The following is a 10,210-nucleotide window of genomic DNA, read 5'->3' on the forward strand; positions in this document are numbered from 1 at the left end:
GGAACATAGCAGCCATGCTTCCGTCTTCTGAAGTAAATGATCATCACAATATCTATCCTAAGACACCTCCATTCAGAGGGAGGAAACCCTGACCATTAGAACATCTTGGAGGATATTGATACTCTTGAGAGAAGGGAGGTGGGCAGAGATGTGAAGGGTAGGCTGCTTTTACCTTTGTCCAAATTAATCTTGTCTTTCAATAACACATTTTATGACTGAGGAAATTTGTTTTGATGACTTGAGAAGATCAGGAAAAAAAGAGAAGCTATTAATACTGCTGGGCTTCCCAGGTGGAGCTGGTGGTAAAGAACCCACCTGCCAATACAGGACACAGAAGAGACACAGGTTCAATCCCTGGGTGGGGAAGATCCCCTGGAGGAGGGCATAGCAACCCACTCCAGTATTCTTGCCTGGGGAATCCCATGGACAGAGGAGCCTGGCGGGTTGCAGTCCTTAGAGGGGCACAGAGTCAGACACGACTGAAGTGACTTAGCATGTACGTATTATTACTGCTAGAAAAGTTAAGCTTTTCCAGAAAAATGTCATTGGGTAATCTGGTGACTAAACGACAACAACAGTTTACTTAAATTTTAACTTGGATGCATTTGGAAGCAAATATCAACTCTTTGACCCCTGGGATATCAGTGTTATTGAGAATAAGACTCAATACACAGATTGGAACTCATTTGAGGGAAGTGATATGTTGAAAGACACCTTTTTAAAAATCATATATAGTCTCTTACTCCATTGTTATTATTCTTCCAAAAGATTGTCCCTTTATTCAAGTACAAATATTTAGGTAACTCAGTTATGCTTTATGTATACCAGTTTGTATCTCTATTAAATGGGATTAAACACAATGATTTTAAGAGGTCTTTTGAAATAATGCTTCTACAGGTCAAAGAGACACATAATATAAAATATACTTTCTATAAAAAGAAACAAAAAATGGAAGAGGGAGCAAAATGTATTTTTAATGGTTATCCTTATAAAAGTAATAAGTGAAGTGAAAGTCACTCGGTCTTTGTGACCCCATGGGCTTCTCAGTCCATGGAATTCTCCAGGCCAGAATACTGGAGTGGGTAGCCTGTCCCTTATCCAGAGGATCTTCCCAACTGAGGAATTGAACCAGGGGTCTCTTGCATTGCAGGTGTATTCTTTACCAACTGAGCTATCAGGGAAGCCCATAAAAGTAATATCTTCTTTACTAAAGCAACTTAAACAGTAGTATAAAATTATATAAAGTAAAAAGCGAAACTATTCCTTCAAGTGCTTCAATTTCTGCCTGTCTTCCCGTTCCCACTCTTCATTTGTTATAGACAGAGAAATGCACACACACCCCCGCCCCCCACACCAACAGGTCCGTCCTAATCCTTAGGACATGTGAATAAGTTTCTTATGGCAAAAAGAACATGGCTAAAGTGATTAAGTTAATGAGTTTAAAATGAGGAAATTATTTTGGATTATCTATTTGGGTTCAATATAATCACAAGTACCCTTATAAGAGAAAGGAGGGAAGCAAGTCAGTGTCAGAGAGATGAAAGATGTTACTCTGCTGGCTTTGAAGATGCAGAAAGGAGATAAAAGCCAAGGATTGTAGGTTGCCTATAGAAACTGGGCAAGACAAAGAGGCAGATTCTCCTCTGGACCTTCTAGAAAGAACACAGCCTTGCTGACACCTTGATTTCAGCCCACCCAGTTAAAGCCATTTCAGATTTCTGACTTTGAGAATTGTAAGGCAATAAATTTGTAAGACAAAAATTGTCTTAAGCCACACAGTGTGTGGTATTGTGTTACAGCAACAGTAGAAAATTAATATACCATTTAACCACCACTGATGCTGGGAGGAATTGGGGGCAGGAGAAGAGGATGACAGAGGATGAAATGGCTGGATGGCATCACTGACTCAATGGACGTGAGTCTGGGTGAACTCCAGGAGTTGGTGATGGACAGGGAGGCCTGGTGTGCTGCGATTCATGGGGTCGCAAAGAGTCGGACACGACTGAGCGACTGAACTGAACTGATGCTTGTATAATCTTCCATAACAGATATTCTTCCTCCTTTATCAGGTCCACTCCTAATATCTGGGGGGCTCCCATGACAGTACAGATGCAGGTCCACATAGCACATGTCTAAATATTTCGAAGTTATAAATTAAGGTAACAAATTGTTAAATAAAGTATGTTTTATCCTCCTACCTTAACAAGTAGAACTTCAAAACAAACAAACAAACAAAAGCTTTTTGGACTTCCCTGTGGTGGTACAGGGCATAAGAGTCCACCTGCCAATGCAGGGGACACAGGTTCCATCCCTGGTCTGGGAAGATCCTACATGCTATGGAGTAACTAAGCCCGCACACCTCAGCAACTGAGCCTGTGCTCTAGAGTCTTCATGCTGAAACTACTGAAGTCTGTGCACCTAGAGTCTGTGCTCTGCAACAAGAGAAGCCACTGCAGTAGAAGCCCGTGCACCGCAATGAAGAGTAACCCCGGCTAGCGGAAGCTGGAGCAAACCTGTGCTCAGCAGCAAAGAACCAGTGCAACAAAAAATAAATAAATAATAAGTTTTAAAAAGTTTAACTCTAAACCTATGATTTGTATAAGGGCAAATGTTGGTAAAATATCAGAGATGGTCAAATTCAATTACTATTATGTAAGTCTGAATCTTCTCTTGCCAGTCTATATATGTTTGTAAGAGTCAGAAAACTTATGTAACTCATAAGCCATTGTGTAATTATGTCATAAACCCTTTTCTTGTTTCCATACAGCTCAGTTTTCCCCCTCAGTAAGGTCCGTCTAGTCAAAGCTATGGTTTTTCCAGTAGTCATGTATGGATGTGAGAGTTGGACTATAAAGAAAGCTGAGCACCAAAGAATTGATGCTTTAGAGCTGTGGTGTTGGAGAAGAGTCTTGAGAGTCCCTTGGACTGCAAGGAGGTCCAACCAGTCCATCCTAAAGGAGAGCAGTCCTGGATGTTCATTGGAAGGACTGATGCTGAAGCTGAAACTCCAATACATTGGCCACCTCATGCAAAGAACTGACTCATTTGAAAAGACCCCGATGCTGTGAAAGACTGAAGGTGGGAGGAGAAGGGGACGACAGAGGGTGAGATGGTTGGACAGCATCACTGAATTGATGGACATGAGTTTCGGTAAACTCCGGGAGTTGGTGATGGACAGGGAGGCCTGGCGTGTTGCAGTCTATGGGGTAGCAAAGAGTCAGACACGACTGAATGACTGAACTGGAAACTGATGGTTTATATGCTTTGCCTAACCTTTTCTCTTTCTACTTGAGTTAACTATATTCTTTGTTGATATACCTAAGTTCCTCATATTCAAGATATTAATCACCTTAGCTGCCTCCTGGCTTGGCCCCACCCCATCTGCTGCTTCCAATAGTTTAAAAGAAGTTAAAATGCTACATATTTTATTTTAAACTTTGTCTCAAAGACAACATACAGAATTATCTAATGAATTTGAGCCTTGTATTTTTATTGAATTTGTTTTTTGTTGTGTACCAATAGAGCATCCTTTATGAGCTAGTTTAAACTATTTACATTTATTATATTGCTGTGATATTAGATCTTATTTCAGCCATCTTATTTCCAGTTACTGTTTATTATGCCTTTAAAATTTATTTATCTTTTTCTAATACTTCCATTAGAATTCAATTTTCTTATTCTATTTTGAAAAATCTACATCCTATTTTTATTTTTATAGTAGATAACCCAACTTAACAAGATTCATATCTATGCTTATTTTTTCTATAAAGTTTTAAAGTTTATCAATATCTAAAACTTCTCTCCACCACAAAGCTAAGACAAATATCCAAGCTTCTGTTCATTTTCCAATGGTCTTGTGCACTTCCACCCCACACCCACCCCATAACATCACCTGCAAACAGGCTACTCAAAATATGGTCCCTGAACCAGCACTAGTCAGCAAACTGTTTGATATCAGTTTTGATATTTTTAAAAAGGAACTTTGTGCCAGAGTGTAAATCATCTGCATTACTAAGCATACAGTTTAGCACAGCTTCCTTTTTTTTTTTTTTTTTTTTGTCTAACAAGATTTTATTCAAATAAAAAAAGAAGCCATGTATTCATTTACATTCCTACACATGCTTTTTGTCTCATCCAGTGGATAACAAACTCTTCTTGTAGCTGCACTTCAAGACGAAGTGATCTAGACTAGTTTTAGCTTTGAGTAGTTAAAATATGCTCTTGTGGGTCATTGCTTATTTAGTCAACAATAAAACATACTGAGCTTGATGTTAATTTTCTCCAATGCTTTAAGAATGCTACTTTATTATTTTCTTAAAAATGCTGCTACTCAGAAAATTTAGTCCCTCTCTTATGACTTGGTAGTTGATCTGCATTTATCCTCCGGAAATTTCTAACATTTGTTTTTTGCACTTAGTGCTCTAAAATATAAACTTAATATGACTAAGTATAACATTTCTTTCATCTATTCTGTTATTTGAGCCCTTTCAAACAGAGGTTTTACATCTTTCATTCTGGAAGTTTTTCAATGGTTATTTTTTTAAATACTAACTTTCCTCCATTTATTTTACAGTCACTCCAATAATATTGAGACCAGCATTTCCTCTTCTATCCCACTTTAGCTCTTAATTTTTTTATGTTTCATTTTATTGTGTTTTTCCAGTGCTTTCCTAGACTCTTCTTTAACTTGATTATCCAGTTCACCATTTTGGGCGGGGGCAGGGAGGTTTCTATTCATTCTGGTACTCATTACCAAGTCTATCCATTGAGATCTTTACTTGAAAATAATAAATTCCTATCCAGTATCTCTTTTTGCCTTTTTATACAGTTAATGGGGTTCTCACGACAAGAATATTGGAGTGGTTTGCCATTCCTTCCTCCAGTGGACCATGTTTTGTCAGAGCTCACCACTATGACCCGTCCGTCTTGGGTGGCCCTACACAGCATGGCTCATAGCTCCAATTGAGTTATGTAAGCCCCTTCGTCACGACAAGGCAGTGATGCATGAAGGGTGAGGAGTGATCCGTGAAGGACAGGGAGGCCCTGCATGCTGCAGTCCATGGGGTCGCAAAGAGTCAGACACAACTTGGTAACTAAACAGCAACAACATCCAGTATCTCCAATTGGTTCTTCTTTGAAGCTTCCTGTTTCATGTTTTTCATGTTCTCCCTTATCTCTCTGTGAATATTCACTGGTTTTATTTTAAATTCTTTGTCCACCAGATATGTTCACTGATTACCTGAAGATAATTTCGTTTTTACTTTTATCTTTTTTTTTTTTTTTTTTGGCTTGTGGGTTTGTAATGCAAGTTTGTAAGCTCATATTATCATGGTAAAATCAGTTAGTTACATTGGCAAATAACAGATACAGGGGGAGAAGAGTGAACTAGGCCCTAGCTTGTAGTAGTTTGGGCAGTAAAGGGGTACCCCACAGTATAAAACCATCTTGCATTACATTCTAGGCTCAGCCATTCCTTCTATGCCCTCCATTCATGAGATCTGCCTATCAGGTAACTGCCTCATACCTTTACCCCAAGCATCCTTCTAAAAGTAATCACAAAGAAAGCAGGAGTAGCAATACTCATATCAGATAAAATAGACTTTAAAACAAAGGCTGTGAAAAGAGACAAAGAAGGTCACTACATAATGATCAAAGGATCAATCCAAGAAGAAGATATAACAATTATAAATATATATGCACCCAACACGGGAGCACCGCAGTATGTAAGACAAATGCTAACAAGTATGAAAGGAGAAATTAACAATAACACAATAATAGTGGGAGACTGTAATACCCCACTCACACCTATGGATACATCAACTAAACAGAAAATTAACAAGGAAACACAAACTTTAAACGATACAATAGACCAGTTAGACCTAATTGATATCTATAGGACATTTCACCCCAAAACAATGAATTACACCTTTTTCTCAAGCACACATGGAACCTTCTCCAGGATAGATCACATCCTGGGCCATAAAGCTAGCCTTGGTAAATTCAAAAAAATAGAAATCATTCCAAGCATCTTTTCTGACCACAATGCAGTAAGATTAGATCTCAATTACAGGAGAAAAACTATTAAAAATTCCAACATATGGAGGATGAACAACACCCTGCTGAATAACCAACAAATCACAGAAGAAATCAAAAAAGAAATCAAAATTTGCATAGAAACGAATGAAAATGAAAACACAACAACCCAAAACCTGTGGGACACAGTAAAAGCAGTCCTAAGGGGAAAGTTCATAGCAATACAGGCACACCTCAAGAAACAAGAAAAAAGTCAAATAAATAACCTAACTCTACACCTAAAGCAACTAGAAAAGGAAGAAATGAAGAACCCCAGGGTTAGTAGAAGGAAAGAAATCTTAAAAATTAGAGCAGAAATAAATGCAAAAGAAACAAAAGAGACCATAGCAAAAATCAACAAAGCCAAAAGCTGGTTCTTTGAAAGGATAAATAAAATTGATAAACCATTAGCCAGACTCATCAAGAAACAAAGGGAGAAAAATCAAATCAATAAAATTAGAAATGAAAATGGAGAGATCACAACAGACAACACAGAAATACAAAGGATCATAAGAGACTATTATCAACAATTATATGCCAATAAAATGGACAACGAGGAAGAAATGGACAAATTCTTAGAAAAGTACAACTTTCCAAAACTCGACCAGGAAGAAATAGAAAACCTTAACAGACCCATCACAAGCACGGAAATTGAAACTGTAATCAAAAATCTTCCAGCAAACAAAAGCCCAGGTCCAGACGGCTTCACAGCTGAATTCTACCAAAAATTTAGAGAACAGCTAACACCTATCCTGCTCAAACTCTTCCAGAAAATTGCAGAGGAAGGTAAACTTCCAAACTCATTCTATGAGGCCACCATCACCCTAATACCAAAACCTGACAAAGATCCCACAAAAAAAGAAAACTACAGGCCAATATCACTGATGAATATAGATGCAAAAATCCTAAACAAAATTCTAGCAATCAGAATCCAACAACACATTAAAAAGATCATACACCATGACCAAGTGGGCTTTATCCCAGGGATGCAAGGATTCTTCAATATCCGCAAATCAATCAATGTAATACACCACATTAACAAATTGAAAAACAAAAACCATATGATTATCTCAATAGATGCAGAGAAAGCCTTTGACAAAATTCAACACCCATTTATGATAAAAACTCTCCAGAAAGCAGGAATAGAAGGAACATACCTCAACATAATAAAAGCTATATATGACAAACCCACAGCAAACATTATCCTCAATGGTGAAAAATTGAAAGCATTTCCTCCAAAGTCAGGAACAAGACAAGGGTGCCCACTTTCACCATTACTATTCAATATAGTTTTGGAAGTCTTGGCCACAGCAATCAGAGCAGAAAAAGAAATAAAAGGAATCCAAATTGGAAAAGAAGAAGTAAAACTCTCACTATTTGCAGATGACATGATCCTCTACATAGAAAACCCTAAAGACTCCACCAGAAAATTACTAGAACTAGTCAATGATTATAGTAAAGTTGCAGGATATAAAATCAACACACAGAAATCCCTTGCATTCCTATACACTAATAATGAGAAAACAGAAAGAGAAATTAAGGAAACAATTCCATTCACCATTGCAACGAAAAGAATAAAATACTTAGGAATATATCTACCTAAAGAAACTAAAGACCTATATATAGAAAACTATAAAACACTGGTGAAAGAAATCAAAGAGGACACTAATAGATGGAGAAATATACCATGTTCATGGATTGGAAGAATCAATATAGTGAAAATGAGTATACTACCCAAAGCAATTTATAGATTCAATGCAATCCCTATCAAGCTACCAACAGTATTCTTCACAGAGCTAGAACAAATAATTTCACAATTTGTATGGAAATACAAAAAACCTCGAATAGCCAAAGCTATCTTGAGAAAGAAAAATGGAACTGGAGGAATCAACCTACCTGACTTCAGGCTCTACTACAAAGCCACAGTTATCAAGACAGTATGGTACTGGCACAAAGACAGAAATATAGATCAATGGAACAAAATAGAAAGCCCAGAGATAAATCCACGCACATATGGACACCTTATCTTTGACAAAGGAGGCAAGAGTATACAATGGATTAAAGACAATCTCTTTAACAAGTGGTGCTGGGAAAACTGGTCAACCACTTGTAAAAGAATGAAACTAGAACACTTTCTAACACCATACACAAAAATAAACTCAAAATGGATTAAAGATCTCAACGTAAGACCAGAAACTATAAAACTCCTAGAGGAGAGCATAGGCAAAACACTCTCTGACATACATCACAGCAGGATCCTCTATGACCCACCTCCCAGAATATTGGAAATAAAAGCAAAAATAAACAAATGGGACCTAATTAACCTTAAAAGCTTCTGCACATCAAAGGAAACTATTAGCAAGGTGAAAAGATAGCCTTCAGAATGGGAGAAAATAATAGCAAATGAAGCAACTGACAAACAACTAATCTCAAAAATATACAAGCAACTCCTACAGCTCAACTCCAGAAAAATAAATGACCCAATCAAAAAATGGGCCAAAGATCTAAATAGACATTTCTCCAAAGAAGACATACAGATGGCTAACAAACACATGAAAAGATGCTCAACATCACTCATTATCAGAGAAATGCAAATCAAAACCACTATGAGATACCATTTCACACCAGTCAGAATGGCTGCGATCCAAAAGTCTACAAGCAATAAATGCTGGAGAGGGTGTGGAGAAAAGGGAACCCTCTTACACTGTTGGTGGGAATGCAAACTAGTACAGCCACTATGGAGAACAGTGTGGAGATTCCTTAAAAAACTGGAAATAGAACTGCCTTATGATCCAGCAATCCCACTGCTGGGCATACACACTGAGGAAACCAGAAGGGAAAGAGACACGTGTACCCCAATGTTCATCGCAGCACTGTTTATAATAGCCAGGACATGGAAGCAACCTAGATGTCCATCAGCAGATGAATGGATAAGAAAGCAGTGGTACATATACACAATGGAGTATTACTCAGCCATTAAAAAAAATACATTTGAATCAGTTCTAATGAGGTGGATGAAACTTGAGCCTATTATACAGAGTGAAGTAAGCCAGAAGGAAAAACACCAATACAGTATACTAACGCATATATATGGAATTTAGAAAGATGGTAATGATAACCCTGTATACGAGACAGCAAAAGAGACACTGATGTATAGAACAGGCTTATGGACTCTGTGGGAGAGGGAGAGGGTGGGAAGATTTGGGAGAAAAAAAAAAAAAAAAGACCATATGTATTGTACTATGTAGTTTTCCAAAGAGCATTGACAACGTATATATTTCTGTATAACTATTTCCTATAGTATATTAATTGTGCCAGTGGTGTGAAAAAAAAATAAATAAATAAAAGTAATCACAAAACTTTTTTTTTTTCAACTTGTTGTTCAGCTTATGAAGGAGAGTAAGGAGGTTAGAGGGACTAGTCCAGAACCTAATTGCACTCAACTGCAGCTAAATAGCCCAGGATTCATTCCGTCACCCTAGGCTCTGCTGTTCAATCACTAATTCAATTACTAATGTTCACTGCACTGGTCTTAGGGTCCCCATACTTTATGACAAGTAGATGGCACAGCAATGTTGATTATAACCTCCTTCAGTATAAAGAGTTCTAGTTTTGCTATGTTTCACTAAATTAACTAGAGCACGTTTATCCCACCTTTCTCAAAAATCTCCAGAAAAATAATTTGTACTTAGAGCAGAACCTGGAGTATAGCTTTTCTACAAGCATACAATCTCATAAGTGCAAATAAGAAAATCCTCACTTAAAAACAACTTTCTTACCTTTTAATTTATGTGCAGAAAAGAGTTAAAATAGGAGATTATGACTGCTGTCCTTAAAAAGGCTTTATTATATGGTTGCCATCTGAGAAATTGATTCAGAAAATTTCCCTGAATGATAACAAGAGCTCACTATACCTAAACTGACTGTAAGAACAATATGGTTTATGCTGAAGATCTGCTTTTCTTCTGTGAGTCTGGAATTTCAGTGACCACAGTCGCATGAGCACTATGTGCCAGTATGACCGGCCCAGCATAAAACACTGGAGTCCTAGGCTCAGGCGAATGTTCCTGGTGGACAGCTGACACGTGTTTTATGGCTCACTGCTGGCAGAATTAATTGCTTCCTGTGCAACTCCCCT

Source organism: Bos taurus, chromosome 1 (genome assembly GCF_002263795.3).
Source record: "Bos taurus isolate L1 Dominette 01449 registration number 42190680 breed Hereford chromosome 1, ARS-UCD2.0, whole genome shotgun sequence".
Lineage (NCBI taxonomy): Eukaryota > Metazoa > Chordata > Mammalia > Artiodactyla > Bovidae > Bos > Bos taurus.